The 15,442-nt window shown below is 47.2% G+C and overlaps 3 long non-coding RNA genes across 3 annotated transcripts; all 3 read left to right on the forward strand.

Moving 5' to 3' along the window:
* The first annotated feature begins 7,234 nt into the window (after window positions 1-7,234).
* Window positions 7,235-8,023, forward strand: LOC148115737 (uncharacterized). Its single transcript, XR_015731730.1, has 3 exons — window positions 7,235-7,319; window positions 7,463-7,525; window positions 7,697-8,023. It is a non-coding gene; the product is annotated as an uncharacterized LOC148115737 (long non-coding RNA).
* A 327-nt stretch (window positions 8,024-8,350) lies between these two features.
* On the forward strand, window positions 8,351-8,870 carry LOC132710798 (uncharacterized). The gene is made up of 3 exons (XR_015731729.1): window positions 8,351-8,435; window positions 8,577-8,639; window positions 8,806-8,870. It is a non-coding gene; the product is annotated as an uncharacterized LOC132710798 (long non-coding RNA).
* Window positions 8,871-9,740: 870 nt separating this feature from the next.
* On the forward strand, window positions 9,741-10,954 carry LOC148115738 (uncharacterized). The gene is made up of 3 exons (XR_015731731.1): window positions 9,741-9,804; window positions 10,332-10,379; window positions 10,711-10,954. It is a non-coding gene; the product is annotated as an uncharacterized LOC148115738 (long non-coding RNA).
* Window positions 10,955-15,442: the final 4,488 nt, after the last annotated feature.

Raw genomic sequence — 15,442 nt, forward strand, 5'->3', positions numbered from 1 at the left:
AAACTCTCCTCCAAGTTGCCGATCACTGAGCACATAGACGGGTATTGTTCATACAGCAGTGAGTCATCCTTTAACACCACTCTGGGTATTTTGAAAACCGTGAGAAAACTCTCCTCCGAGTCGCCGATCGCCGAGCACATAGACGGGTATTGTTCATACAGCAGTGAGTCATCCTTTAACACCACTCTGGGTATTTTGAAAACAGTGAGAAAACTCTCCTCCGAGTCGCCGATCGCCGAGCACATAGACGGGTATTGTTCATACAGCAGTGAGTCATCCTTTAACACCACTCTGGGTATTTTGAAAACCGTGAGAAAACTCTCCTCCAAGTTGCCATCGTCGAGCACATAGATGGGTATTGTTCATACAGCAGTGAGTCATCCTTTAACACCACTCTGGGTATTTTGAAAACCGTGAGAAAACTCTCCTCCAAGTTGCCGATCACTGAGCACATAGACGGGTATTGTTCATACAGCAGTGAGTCATCCTTTAACACCACTCTGGGTATTTTGAAAACAGTGAGAAAACTCTCCTCCGAGTCGCCGATCACCGAGCACATAGACGGGTATTGTTCATACAGCAGTGAGTCATCCTTTAACACCATTCTGGGTATTTTGAAAACAGTGAGAAAACTCTCCTCCGAGTCGCCGATCGCCGAGCACATAGACGGGTATTGTTCATACAGCAGTGAGTCATCCTTTAACACCACTCTGGGTATTTTGAAAACCGTGAGAAAACTCTCCTCCAAGTTGCCATCGTCGAGCACATAGATGGGTATTGTTCATACAGCAGTAAGTCATCCTTTAACACCACTCTGGGTATTTTGAAAACCGTGAGAAAACTCTCCTCCAAGTTGCCGATCACTGAGCACATAGATGGGTATTGTTCATACAGCAGTGAGTCATCCTTTAACACCACTCTGGGTATTTTGAAAACAGTGAGAAAACTCTCCTCCGAGTCGCCGATCACTGAGCACATAGACGGGTATTGTTCATACAGCAGTGAGTCGTCCTTTAACACCACTCTGGGTATTTTGAAAACCGTGAGAAAACTCTCCTCCAAGTTGCCGATCACTGAGCACATAGATGGGTATTGTTCATACAGCAGTGAGTCATCCTTTAACACCACTCTGGGTATTTTGAAAACCGTGAGAAAACTCTCCTCCAAGTCGCCGATCACTGAGCACATAGATGGGTATTGTTCATACAGCAGTGAGTCATCCTTTAACACCACTCTGGGTATTTTGAAAACAGTGAGAAAACTCTCCTCCGAGTCGCCGATCACTGAGCACATAGACGGGTATTGTTCATACAGCAGTGAGTCATCCTTTAACACCACTCTGGGTATTTTGAAAACCGTGAGAAAACTCTCCCCCGAGTCGCCGATCACTGAGCACATAGATGGGTATTGTTCATACAGCAGTGAGTCATCCTTTAACACCACTCTGGGTATTTTGAAAACCGTGAGAAAACTTTCCCCCGAGTCGCCGTCGCCGAGCACATAGATGGGTATTGTTCATACAGCAGTGAGTCATCCTTTAACACCACTCTGGGTATTTTGAAAACCGTGAGAAAACTCTCCCCCGAGTCGCCGATCACTGAGCACATAGATGGGTATTGTTCATACAGCAGTGACTCATCCTTTAACACCACTCTGGGTATTTTGAAAACCGTGAGAAAACTGTTCCCCGAGTCGCTGTCACCGAACCGAGCACATAGACGGGTATGGTTCATACAGCAGCGAGTCATCCTTTAACACCATTCTGGGTATTTTGAAAACCGTGAGAAAACTCTCCTCCGAGTCGCCGATCGCTGAGCACATTGACGGGTATTGTTCATACAGCAGTGAGTCATCCTTAAACACCATTCTGGGTATTTTGAAAACCGTGAGAAAACTCTCCTCCGAGTCGCCGATCGCCGAGCACATAGACGGGTATTGTTCATACAGCAGTGAGTCATCCTTTAACACCACTCTGGGTATTTTGAAAACCGTGAGAAAACTCTCCTCCAAGTTGCCATCGTCGAGCACATAGACGGGTATTGTTCATACAGCAGTGAGTCATCCTTTAACACCATTCTGGGTATTTTGAAAACCGTGAGAAAACTCTCCTCCAAGTTGCCGATCACTGAGCACATAGACGGGTATTGTTCATAGAGCAGTGAGTCATCCTTTAACACCACTCTGGGTATTTTGAAAACCGTGAGAAAACTCTCCTCCAAGTTGCCGATCACTGAGCACATAGATGGGTATTGTTCATACAGCAGTGAGTCATCCTTTAACACCACTCTGAGTATTTTGAAAACAGTGAGAAAACTCTCCTCCGAGTTGCCGATCACTGAGCACATAGACGGGTATTGTTCATACAGCAGTGAGTCGTCCTTTAACACCATTCTGGTATTTTGAAAACAGTGAGAAAACTCTCCTCCGAGTCGCCGATCACTGAGCACATAGATGGGTATTGTTCATACAGCAGTGAGTCATCCTTTAACACCACTCTGGGTATTTTGAAAACCATGAGAAAACTCTCCTCCGAGTCGCCGATCGCCGAGCACATAGACGGGTATGGTTCATACAGCAGTGACTCATCCTTTAACATCATTCTGGGTATTTTGAAAACCGTGAGAAAACTCTCCTCCAAGTTGCCATCGTCGAGCACATAGATGGGTATTGTTCATACAGCAGTGAGTCATCCTTTAACACCACTCTGGGTATTTTGAAAACCATGAGAAAACTCTCCTCCAAGTCGCCGATCGCCGAGCACATAGATGCGTATGGTTCATTCAGCAGTGACTCATCCTTTAACACCATTCTGGGTATTTTGAAAACCGTGAGAAAACTCTCCTCCAAGTTGCCATCGTCGAGCACATAGACGGGTATTGTTCATACAGCAGTGAGTCGTCCTTTAACACCACTCTGGGTATTTTGAAAACCGTGAGAAAACTCTCCTCCAAGTTGCCATCGTCGAGCACATAGATGGGTATTGTTCATACAGCAGTGAGTCATCCTTTAACACCACTCTGGGTATTTTGAAAACCGTGAGAAAACTCTCCTCCAAGTTGCCGATCACTGAGCACATAGACGGGTATTGTTCATACAGCAGTGAGTCATCCTTTAACACCACTCTGGGTATTTTGAAAACCGTGAGAAAACTCTCCCCTGAGTCGCCGTTGCCGAGCACATAGACAGGTATTGTTCATACAGCAGTGAGTCATCCTTTAACACCACTCTGGGTATTTTGAAAACAGTGAGAAAACTCTCCTCCGAGTCGCCGATCACTGAGCACATAGACGGGTATTGTTCATACAGCAGTGAGTCATCCTTTAACACCACTCTGGGTATTTTGAAAACCGTGAGAAAACTCTCCCCTGAGTCGCCGTTGCCGAGCACATAGACAGGTATTGTTCATACAGCAGTGAGTCATCCTTTAACACCACTCTGGGTATTTTGAAAACAGTGAGAAAACTCTCCTCCGAGTCGCCGATCACTGAGCACATAGACGGGTATTGTTCATACAGCAGTGAGTCATCCTTTAACACCACTCTGGGTATTTTGAAAACCGTGAGAAAACTCTCCTCCGAGTCGCCGATCACTGAGCACATAGATGGGTATTGTTCATACAGCAGTGAGTCATCCTTTAACACCATTCTGGGTATTTTGAAAACCGTGAGAAAACTCTCCTCCAAGTTGCCGATCACTGAGCACATAGACGGGTATTGTTCATAGAGCAGTGAGTCATCCTTTAACACCACTCTGGGTATTTTGAAAACCTTGAGAAAACTCTCCTCCAAGTTGCTGATCACTGAGCACATAGACGGGTATTGTTCATACAGCAGTGAGTCATCCTTTAACACCACTCTGGGTATTTTGAAAACCGTGAGAAAACTCTCCTCCAAGTTGCCGATCACTGAGCACATAGATGGGTATTGTTCATACAGCAGTGAGTCATCCTTTAACACCACTCTGGGTATTTTGAAAACAGTGAGAAAACTCTCCTCCGAGTCGCCGATCACTGAGCACATAGGCGGATATTGTTCATACAGCATTGAGTCGTCCTTTAACACCACTCTGGGTATTTTGAAAACCGTGAGAAAACTCTCCTCCAAGTTGCCGATCACTGAGCACATAGATGGGTATTGTTCATAGAGCAGTGAGTCATCCTTTATCACCACTCTGGGTATTTTGAAAACCGTGAGAAAACTCTCCTCCAAGTCGCCGATCACTGAGCACATAGATGGGTATTGTTCATACAGCAGTGAGTCATCCTTTAACACCAATCTGGGTATTTTGAAAACAGTGAGAAAACTCTCCTCCGAGTCGCCGATCACTGAGCACATAGACGGGTATTGTTCATACAGCAGTGAGTCTTCCTTTAACACCACTCTGGGTATTTTGAAAACCGTGAGAAAACTCTCCCCCGAGTCGCCGTCGCCGAGCACATAGATGGGTATTGTTCATACAGCAGTGACTCATCCTTTAACACCACTCTGGGTATTTTGAAAACCGTGAGAAAACTGTTCCCCGAGTCGCTGTCACCGAACCGAGCACATAGACGGGTATGGTTCATACAGCAGCGAGTCATCCTTTAACACCATTCTGGGTATTTTGAAAACCGTGAGAAAACTCTCCTCCGAGTCGCCGATCGCCGAGCACATTGACGGGTATTGTTCATACAGCAGTGAGTCATCCTTAAACACCATTCTGGGTATTTTGAAAACCGTGAGAATACTCTCCTCCGAGTCGCCGATCGCCGAGCACATAGACGGGTATTGTTCATACAGCAGTGAGTCATCCTTTAACACCACTCTGGGTATTTTGAAAACCGTGAGAAAACTCTCCTCCAAGTTGCCATCGTCGAGCACATAGATGGGTATTGTTCATACAGCAGTGAGTCATCCTTTAACACCATTCTGGGTATTTTGAAAACCGTGAGAAAACTCTCCTCCAAGTTGCCGATCACTGAGCACATAGATGGGTATTGTTCATACAGCAGTGAGTCGTCCTTTAACACCACTCTGGGTATTTTGTAAACCGTGAGAAAACTCTCCTCCGAGTCGCCGATCACTGAGCACATAGACGGGTATTGTTCATACAGCAGTGAGTCGTCCTTAAACACCACTCTGGGTATTTTGAAAACCGTGAGAAAACTCTCCTCCGAGTCGCCGATCACTGAGCACATAGACGGGTATTGTTCATACAGCAGTGAGTCGTCCTTTAACACCATTCTGGGTATTTTGAAAACAGTGAGAAAACTCTCCTCCGAGTCGCCGAGTACCTGTGCACATAGACGGGTATGGTTCACACAGCAATGAGTCGCCCTTTAACACCACTCTGGGTATTTGAAAACCGTGAGAAAACTCTCCCCTGAGTCGCCGAGTACCTGTGCACATAGACGGGTATGGTTCACACAGCAATGAGTCGCCCTTTAACACCACTCTTGGTATTTTGAAAACCGTGATGATCATTGTATAGACTGATACACTGATCCTCATGAAAACCTTGAAAACCTTAAGAAAAATCTCCCCGCAGTGGGAGGCGGAGCCTCTGGACCCCTATTTAAGCAGGTGCGGATCGTGGCTACGAGACACTTGAGCTTTTGATGTGGATTCGGATATTTCGGTTGCTCGGATTAGAAGAAGACATGGAAAACGGTGAGTCGGCAGGCGGAGATGCGGCACGAGTTGAGGGAAGGAGGCGCTGGTCGGGATCGCAGGGAGAGGGGAGGGGCAGCTTCTGAGCGGCGCCTCCAAGGGATGCTTTTCTCGATGCATCCCAGTTTTACACGGCTTTTGGTTTTCCTCTTTAAATTGCACACCACCTAGAGCAGTGGTGCAATGTAAAATTTGTTAGTACCGGTTCTGTGGGCGTGGCTTGGTGGGGGATAATATGACTGAGTGGGCGTGGCCAAATTTTATTTTTTTAACTTTTAAAACCATTTTTTCGGCCAAAGAGGTTGTAGAAGAAATGCTTTTAAAATTTTTTTAAAAAGCCTCTGATGATTGTGAGGCACAGCTGGGCAATGGGGGGGGCAGGGATTTTTGCTACCGGTTCTCCACCCGCCTCCATTGCTATCGGATCCGGCGATCTGGTCCGAACCGGTAGCATTTCACCCTGGCCCAGAGTGTCTCGGGGATTTGGGTGCAGGGTATCCAAATTCCAGGAAGAAAAATAAAGTGTAAAGTGGCGGGATCCACTCAGTTGGGATTCAATTTTTTTTAACAACCGGTTCTGTGGGCGTGGCTTATTTGAGTGGGCATGGCTTGGAGGTCATGTGACTGGGGTGGGCGTGGCTAGCTGATCATGTGACCGGGTGGGTGTGGCTATGTGTATAGGGACTACTCAGAGAGCTGAAAAAAGTCATTTCTGACCGGTCCTCGCACTTTTGACTAGACCTCACACTTATGACTATTCTCACATTTATACCCGTTGCAGCATTCTTAACAACCATGTCACTCATTTCACAACTGCTTCTCTTCACCATGGTTACAAGATAGGGCAAAAAACATAAAATGTGAGGACAGTCGTAAGTGCAAGGACTGGTCAAAAGGGCGAGGACTGGTCAAAAATAACTTTTTCAGCCCTCTGAGTAGTCCATATCCAGATAGGGACTACCCAGAGGGCTTAAAAAAGTGATTTCTGACAGGTACTCGCGCTTTTGACCATTCCGCCCAGAGTCCTTGGAGAGTGGGCGGCATAGAAATATGACTAATAATAATAATAATAATAATAATAATAATAATAATAATAATAATAATAATAATAATAATAATACTTAACTACTTAAAAATCCCACCACTGGATCCACTCCGTCAAAAACCACCTGCGGAAGGAGCTGCCAGGAGCGCCTAACACCCTCTCCGCTCCTCCATCTTCCTCAAATAGGGGAAAATGCCACCGCATTCCCCCCCCCCCCCACACACACACACTCCAGCGATGCCACAACATCCCCAGCCGGCCTAAGGGGGCTTCCGAGAAATCCAGCTGGGGAAAGCGTGATCCTGGACCTCCCTCCGGCCACTGAAGCTTTAGCCTTGGAAGAAGCCGGCTAGTGGGAACCAGCTGGATTCCCTCATTTCCACCTTCCTCGCTGCAGCTCTTCCCCATCTGAGATCGCGATCCTTTTGAAAGGGAGAGGAGGATCGGCCCACAGCTAAATCTGTGCGGAGGGACCCAGACTGGCATCTTGGATGAATCTTCCTCTGGGATCAATTGTCTAATAATCCTTTCGCTGTTCCTTGTTGCAGGACCCAGGAGACTGGAGGCGAGCCTCCTTCTGGCTCTCCTTCTGACTCTCCCTCTCCTAGGGCCCCCCAGATTCGAAGGTCAGTTTGGGGAGGACCCGGACTCCTTGGCTCCCTCCCTCGGGGTTTGAAGGGGGGCGTGGACCGTCGTGATGTGTGCGTGCGTCTGTTCGGGTGTCTGTATCTGTGTGTGTTTTCATCTCGGGTCAATTGAACCCTTGCAGGTGCAAACGAAGCCCCGAGAGGGTTGGATCTGAAGGTGGAACTGGGCCTTTCCCTAATCTCAGGTGAGGCTCTGCCGTCCTTGCGTTTCTCCGGGCACCCACCGTTCCTGGGAGGCCCTGAGTTAGGACCCTGGGAGGGAAACTGGATGGGGATTGAATGCCCAAATCTCCCCCCCCCCAAAAAAGCCCCAATGGCGACCAACTGTCTGAAATTTATCTCTGCTGCTCTTCCAGCTCAGGGTGGATTCCAGTGTGAGGCCCGTTTTCAGATCCAGCCTGATATTCCTCCGGTTGGAGGTGAGTGCGAAAGAGAAGCGGGGGATCGTCCTCTGACAGCCACCCCTGCAGAGGAATTGCCTGCAGCATGAACGGGGTGTGTTGGGGAGGGTCTCGGTACAGAAGCCCCCTGGGATCAGGGGGTGCCGAGAGTGCCTGGAAATACAATGCCGACTGGCGGCCCCCAGGGGGAGAGCCTTCTCTGTGGGGGCACCTACTATCTGGAACGAGCTCCCCCCAGAGATACGGAGGATCCCGGATCTGCGCACCTTCCGCCGCGCTTTAAAGACCTTTCTATTTCACCAGGCGGGCCTGGCCTAATTTTCTCCCTTTTATAAAAGATGTTTAATTTTTAAATATCTGTTAGTATTTTATACATTCAATTTTAAATTGGTTTTAAAAGTTTGGGGTTTTAAATTTGTCAGGGCCAAAATTATTTAATTTGATTTTATCCTACTTTTAAATTTTGTATGTATGTGTTTTATTGTTTGGCTGTGCACCGCCCTGAGTCCTTCCGGAGTAGGGCGGTATAGAAATCAAATAAATCAAATAAATAAATAAAATATATCTTCCTCTGGGATCAATTGTCTAATAATCCTTCCGCTGTTCCTTGTTGCAGGACCCAGGAGACTGGAGGCGAGCCTCCTTCTGGCTCTCCTTCTGACTCTCCCTCTCCTAGGGCCCCCCAGATTCGAAGGTCAGTTTGGGGAGGACCAGGACTCCTTGGCTCCCTCCCTCGGGGTTTGAAGGGGGGCGTGGACCGTCGTGATGCATGCGTGCGTGTTTGGGTGTCTGTATCTGTGTGTGTTTTCATCTCGGGTCAATTGTCCCTTTGCAGGTGCAAACGAAGCCCCGAGAGGGTTGGATCTGAAGGTGCAACTGGGCCTTTCTCTAGTCTCAGGTGAGGCTCTGCCGTCCTTGCGTTTCTCCGGGCACCCACCGTTCCTGGGAGGCCCTGAGTTAGGACCCTGGGAGGGAAACTGAATGGGGATCGAATGCCCAAATTCCCCCGCAAAGAGCCCCAATGCCGACCAACTGTCTGAAATTGACCTCTGTTGCTCTTGCAGCTCCAGATGGATTCAAATGTGCGACCAGTCTTCAGTTCCAGACTGAGAATCCTCCGGTCGGAGGTGAGTGCGAAAGAGAAGCGGGGATCGTCCTTGACAGCCACCCCTGCAGAGGAATTGCCTGCAGCCTGAACCGCGTGTGTGGGGGAGGGTCTCGGTGGCAGCTCCTTCTTCTTATGCAGAAGCCCCCTGGCATCAGGGGGTGCCAAGAGTGCCTGAAAATACGGAAAGAGCGCTAGATCATCCAAGGGAACGACCAAGGGGATTCCAAAAGAGATCTGGTTACAGTGCGTCTTTGCAGGATATTGGCTGTCAAGGAAAGATGCTTTGCTCAAAGTCAGGGGGTGGGGAGCTCAGCTGTCACAACTGACTCACCACTCTTTCTTCACAGGTCAAGGGGGATCTTTGCTTCCTTGGAACTTCCACGTTCTCTGGCAAGGGTAAGCAAATTTGAGTTTGGGAGATGTAGGTGGGTTGGCGTGAGAATCGGTCAGGTTTCAGGTAAACCTGACTCCTTTCAATGGGTCTACTCGATGTGCGACTCTTTGGAAGTGTAGACCTCCATCCTGAACTGCCCATCTCTGATCTGGGCAGCTGAGGAACCAGGGAGGAGTTGAGGAAAGGCAGCCCATGTGCCTCACCATAGGGTTGGAAAGGGATCTGTCCCAGAGTCCCTCCCAGATCCTGCCTTGGGAGTCCCCACCACCAGGAAACCCCCCCCCCCAATAGAACCCACAGCTCAGCATCTTCTCCCGGTCCTCAGTCACGGAGTACCCGACTTAAAAAGTACAAAGTGACATATCCCAAGCCCTGATATTCCCTCCAATCCATTTCCGTTATGGATTTGGAGGATATTCCCACATCGAGAGACGGGGGCATTTTAAATCCAGTGTCTTTTCGATGTCTCCGAATGTCTCCAACTCTTTATTGTTTCAGGACAAGACAGATCCAGAGAGGCAGCATATTTTATTATGCTCTTCGGCTGTTCACCGCTTGGTGGTAAGTCCCAGGAAGTGGCCTTTTCAGCCTTGATATAGATCTCACCACCAGCTGGCTGAGCTGTGAGGATGGTGCCTGCGCCCATAGAGTGGGCTCTGCCATAGGTTCACCATTTCGGTTCACAATGAAAACACACAGAAGCCAGTCAAATTTCTCATTTTTCTGAATTAAAAGAGCCTTGGTAGTACAGTGGTTTAAAGCACCCTGTTATTAACACAGCTGCCTGCAATTACTGCAGGTTCGAATCTTACTAGGCTCAAGGTTGACTCAGCCTTCCATCCTTTCTAAGGTAGGTGAAATGAGGACCCAGTTTGTGGGGGCAATAAGCTGACTTTGTATAAATATACAAAAGGATGAAGGCTATTGCTTAACGCATTGTAAGCCGCCCTGAGTCTCCGGAGAAGGGCGGCATATAAATCAAATTATATATATATGAATAATATTCGCTGTTAAATGAATGGTGATCGTTTTCCCTTTGGAGTTTAAGATGCGCCTCACACTGCTTTCTCCTTTTCTTGCCTCCGAAGGAGAATTCCAGGAGGCCTCCAGGTATCTTTTGCCTTCCATAGAAGATGGTAAGTCCCTTTGACCGCAAAGACTGGCCCTCAGATGCTTCCCTTCCCTTCCCATAATGGAAGGATTCAAGGAGAATGAAATCAAGGTCCCCCAATGGTCACCTATTTCTCTCGCTCTTTCATCAATTGCCTGGTGATGGAGGAACAGCAGAACAGCCGTGAGGACCTAATGTTGAGCAACTGCAAAGCCACTTTTGTACCTTTCGTGGGGAGTTGGTCTCTGGTCCAGGGCTATATCCCCACTCACAACACGAAAGAGGACAAATGACTCCTGGGACCTCCAGCGAAAGCCCTCCCCTTCTAAGTAAGCCTCTCCCACATTGAATTCCAGGGAATTTCACAGATCTGCATGCCCAGATCCAGCTGGTGGCTAACTTGGTTTCTTCAGGACTCTGCCGGACACTCCAGACTATCAACGAATTCGATCATGTTCCGGACATAACAACGGCAGTGATTCACTTAACAGCCCTGAGGAGAAAAAATATTTATATATTTTTATATTTTTTAATATTTATATTAAGCTGGCCTGGCGTCATAAGAATCTGGATGGGGTATTTTAACTTTTGGGTTTTTAACTGTGGGACCAAAATATTTAATTTGTTTTTAAATTGTTTTTAAGTTTTGTATTTCATGTTTTTTTATTATGGCTCTACACCGCCCTGAGTCCTTCGTGAGAAGGGCGGTATAAAAAAATCAATCAATTAATCAATAAATAAATATTCAATACATTTGCAGTATAAATGAAAAAATTTGTATTTGCTTCTTTATAACTGTAGGAAACTTGTTAAAATATCGAAGTTTATTATGAGACAGATTATATCAGAGCTGTTTGGAAAACCAATTTCCAGCACTTGTTCAATGAAATATTAAAAAATTAAAAGATCCCATGGAGAAAATCTGCAGTCATTGAGCCACGTTCTGTCCATGAAAATGTGTGTTAATTTGTCTTAGTTCACCGTTAACAGCACCAACTAAGGTTTCTAAATGATCACAGAACTGGGGTCCAATGAGATGTGTGTGGACACATGCGTGTGTGTGTGTGTGTGTGTGTTTGGGAAAGGCTGTTGGTGGGTACAGAAGCCCCCTTGGATTCAGGCTAGGCAGGCTCCATCCCTGGTCTGGGAATCCTGATCGGAGGAGACATTGGAGAGCCCTTCAAGGCGGTCCAGACAACAAACGGGCGAATGAATAGGAGCTCCATCTCTCACTGTAAGGATCCCGTATACGGGACGGCAGTTCACCAGATAGGGTTGCCCAGGGGGTAGTAGTAGAAGCAACGAGAATTCTGGGGAACTGCTACTTCTATCCTCGCACCGCTTCACGGATCCCGTATCCCGGACGGCAGTTCACTAGATATGGATGCCCAGAGGGTGACGGAGCTGTAGTAGTAGAAGGAATGTGGAGGATGGCAGAATTTGAGGCACATCCCCCCCCCCCGCCCCTCTGGTGGGTAAAATGAACTTTCACTCGTAAACTCTTCCTTCATTCCAGAATTATCCAGATCGGAGATGTGGAGTTGGTTAAAAATTGGGGTGGGGTGGGGTGTTTGTTCAAAAGAATCCCAGGTTGCGCAGATCCACAGAAAGGAGTGAGGTTTACCTGATTCCTGATTGATTCTCGCTAAAAGCCCGAAATCTCCCCCAAACTCCAATTGCCTTACCATTGCCAGAGAAAATTGACCTTCCGAGCAAGCAAAGATTCCCCTCCCCCACTGATCCGTGAAGAAACAGGCGGGAGATGTTTGTGACAGCTGAAACTCTCCCCCGCACCCCCACCCCCCACCTCCGAGTTTGAGCAAAGCTGCTTCCACCAAGCATCGCGCGGTGTCAGACACTCGCACTGGGACGTCCAGAGGTGAGCCCAGCCCCACTGCCCGTGGCAGCTGCTTCTTTTTTGGACGGACCGGTCCAAAATCTACTGTATTTCCTTTGTGGAATTTAGCTACCATACTTAGTTAATCAGTCGCGGCGGGTCAGCGGGTGTTGTGCAATCTTTCAACTCTAAACCCGAATAAAAAAAGGACGCTACATCCATAAGGGACACATCAGGGGCCGCTCCCACCCAGCCACCCACCCCACCCCCCCGTTTCCGTGAGTGCCCCTCTAAAGTAGCAGGACGTTCCATTGGCTCGAGATTTCATAGACTCCGATTTTAAGCAAGGCTGTTGTAGAAGTTTATTCTTGGCAGCCGAAAAAAAAAGCCTAGGGTCTTACTTGGGAGTCCAAAGGAAGCGATATTTCCCCTTTTGCTTTTAATTTGTTTTGCTAGCCCTCTGCCAGCGAAAAGCCCCCCCCCCCACCCCCGCACGACCGTCCCAAGCTCCATTTCCGCTGGCAGAGGCACCGCGGGCCAGTCACTGGCCGTTTCCATGGCTGCCCCGCGGTCCTTGAGTTTGACAGCCCCGGTCCGAGGGCTGGAGTCGGAGGAGCCTTCGTGGCGGTCCCGGAAGACCCATCTGACTCAATCCACCCTCCAACAGTGGGTGTCAATCACTGTGGGCCAGATTGAGCATTGGAGAGCAAAGGCCTGCCGGATGACCGGTGATGGACCCACAAGGAAGAGAAGGGTAAAGGAACCCCTCCACTTACTGCATGTCCACCATTGAGCCTCGAATCTCCGCTGCAAGAGAGAGACAGCTGTTCAGTGAGCTTTCACCCACTTTACGGCTCATCTTGCCACTATTGTTAAGTGGATCGTTGTTTAAGTCAGTCAGACCATGGTTAAGCGAAGCTGGCTCCCCCAGTGACTTTGCTGGTCAGACGGTTGCAAAAAGGAGATCACGTTATGTGACCCCAGGACGACGGCAACTGACCGTCATAAATGCGAGTCAGTTGCTACGCATCCAACTGTAAATCACGTGACCATTGGGATACTGCAATGGCTATGAGCGTGAAAGATGGTCAACAGTGGCACTGCAACTTTGAACGGTCGCTATATGATACGGTCCTAAGTTGAGGACTACCTGTATTGTTTTCTAATTTGACTGCAATCTTTGACTTACCACCATCATGGCCAGCCGTCACCAATGTCTTATGTCCGTACCTCTGATGGCAGGTGGGGGGGGGGAATAGCAGCCCAACTGCAGGATCAGGTGCGGGATGGGGAGAGAGCAGAATATCAGTTTATTTTATTATTTTCTTCATCTGAAAAGGGGGATTGTTTTTTCTCCCCACCCCTCAATGTTCCCAATTCGTCTGTATATCTTTTTTTTTTAAATTTGATTTATATGCCGCCCTTCTCCGGAGACTCAGGGCGGCTTACAATGCGCTAAGCAATAGCCTTCATTCTTTTTGTATATTTTTACAAAGTCAGCTTATTGCCCCACAAACTGGGTCCTCAATTTACCTACCTTAGAAAGGATGGAAGGCTGAGTCAACCTTGAGCCTTGGCGGGATTCGAACCTGCAGTAATGGCAGGCAGCTGTTCTTAATAACAGGGTGCTTTAGACCACTGTACTACCAAGGCCCTTGATCTCAAGATATGCAAATCGAGGTGAATTTGGATACTCCGCACAGGAGTCACCGAGACACTCTGGGCGGTGTGTAGTTTAAAGAGGAAAACCGAATGCTGTGTAAAACTGGGGTGCATGGAGAAAAGCATCCCTTGGGGGGCCGCTCCGAGGCGCCCCCTCCCCTCTCCCCGAGCCCCTCCGACCTGTCTTCGGCCCCCAGCGGCTCCCGCTGCCCCACCGCCCTTTCTGCCCCGGCGAGAGCGGGGGGAGAGGACGGCCCTGCAATCCCGAGCGCCGCCTCCTGCCCTCCCCTCGCGCCGCATCTCCGCCTGCCGACGCACCCAGGGTCTCGCAGCCCCGATCCGCACCGGCTGAAATAGGTGCCCGGAGGCTCCGCTTATTCCGTCCTGACGCCTCCTTCCTCTGCCTAACGGCTCCACCTCCGGTACCGCGATGAAGGCTCCTCCGACTCCAGCCCTTGCACCAGGCCTGCCAAACTCAAGGTCCGCGGGGCAGCCATGGAAACTGTGTTGAACACAGATTACAAAATTTTTAGTACTATAATTGTGGAAAGGTTGAGATTAATATTAAATGGACCAAAATGGTTTTCTACCTACAAGGCAAATGAGGAACAATATAAGAAAGGTGTTAAATGTCTTAGAGTACTATGAAGCACATCCTGAAAAACAGGTGGCACTAATATTTTTAGACGCCCAGAAAGTACTGGATAATCTTAATTGGCAGTTTTTGTTCCAACAGATCAAAGATATGAGATTTGGAGGGAAGTTCGAGAAAACAATAAAGGCGATATAAACGACACAAAAAGTTCGAGTGATAATTAATGGGGATAACACAGAGAAATTTGAAATAAACAAAGGAGTAAGACAATGTCACCTCTGCTTTTCATCTTGACATTAGAAGTGCTGCTAACCCAAATTAGATACAATGGAGAGATAAAAGGATTTAAAAAAGAAGAATATAAGATACAGGCATTTCCAGATGACCTAGTGTTCTTCACAGAAGAGCTGCTAGAGACCGGAAACACCTTAATGAATGAAATAGAAAAATTTGGGACTGTGGCAGGACTGAAAATTAATAGAGAAAAGACTAAAATGTTAGTAAAAAATTTAACTGAATATATAATATAAAGGAAGTGTGTTATTACAATTGGTTTTGGACATAAAAATGATAGCTTTTTAAGAGTTATCGAGGTAAAAATGATAGCTTTTTAAGAGTTATCAAGGTATCAAAATGGCTAATTAAAAATTTGAGGGATACTTTGCTGAAGGGCTTGAAATTTATATTTTGAGAAATGACATAATGCCTTATTGATGTATTAAGAGATTTTTAAAATGTTTAATATAAGATTATAGTATTTTAAGAAGGTATATGAGATAAAATGTTTAAAGTTTTAAAATGTTTAATTTTATGAAGGATTAAAGAGGATAAATGTCTAATTTAGAACTTTATTAGGGAGCAATGTTGATTGAGGAAGAAGGACTGGAAAAAATATAGAAATGGTTAAGGTTTTGAAATGTATATTTTGAGAAATGAATTAAGAAGGTCTTATTGATGCATTAAGAGGTTTTTAAAATGTTTAATATAAGATTAT

This window comes from Pantherophis guttatus, chromosome 2 (assembly GCF_059756535.1).
Source record: "Pantherophis guttatus breed Tessera chromosome 2, ASM5975653v1, whole genome shotgun sequence".
Classification (NCBI taxonomy): Eukaryota; Metazoa; Chordata; class Lepidosauria; order Squamata; family Colubridae; genus Pantherophis; species Pantherophis guttatus.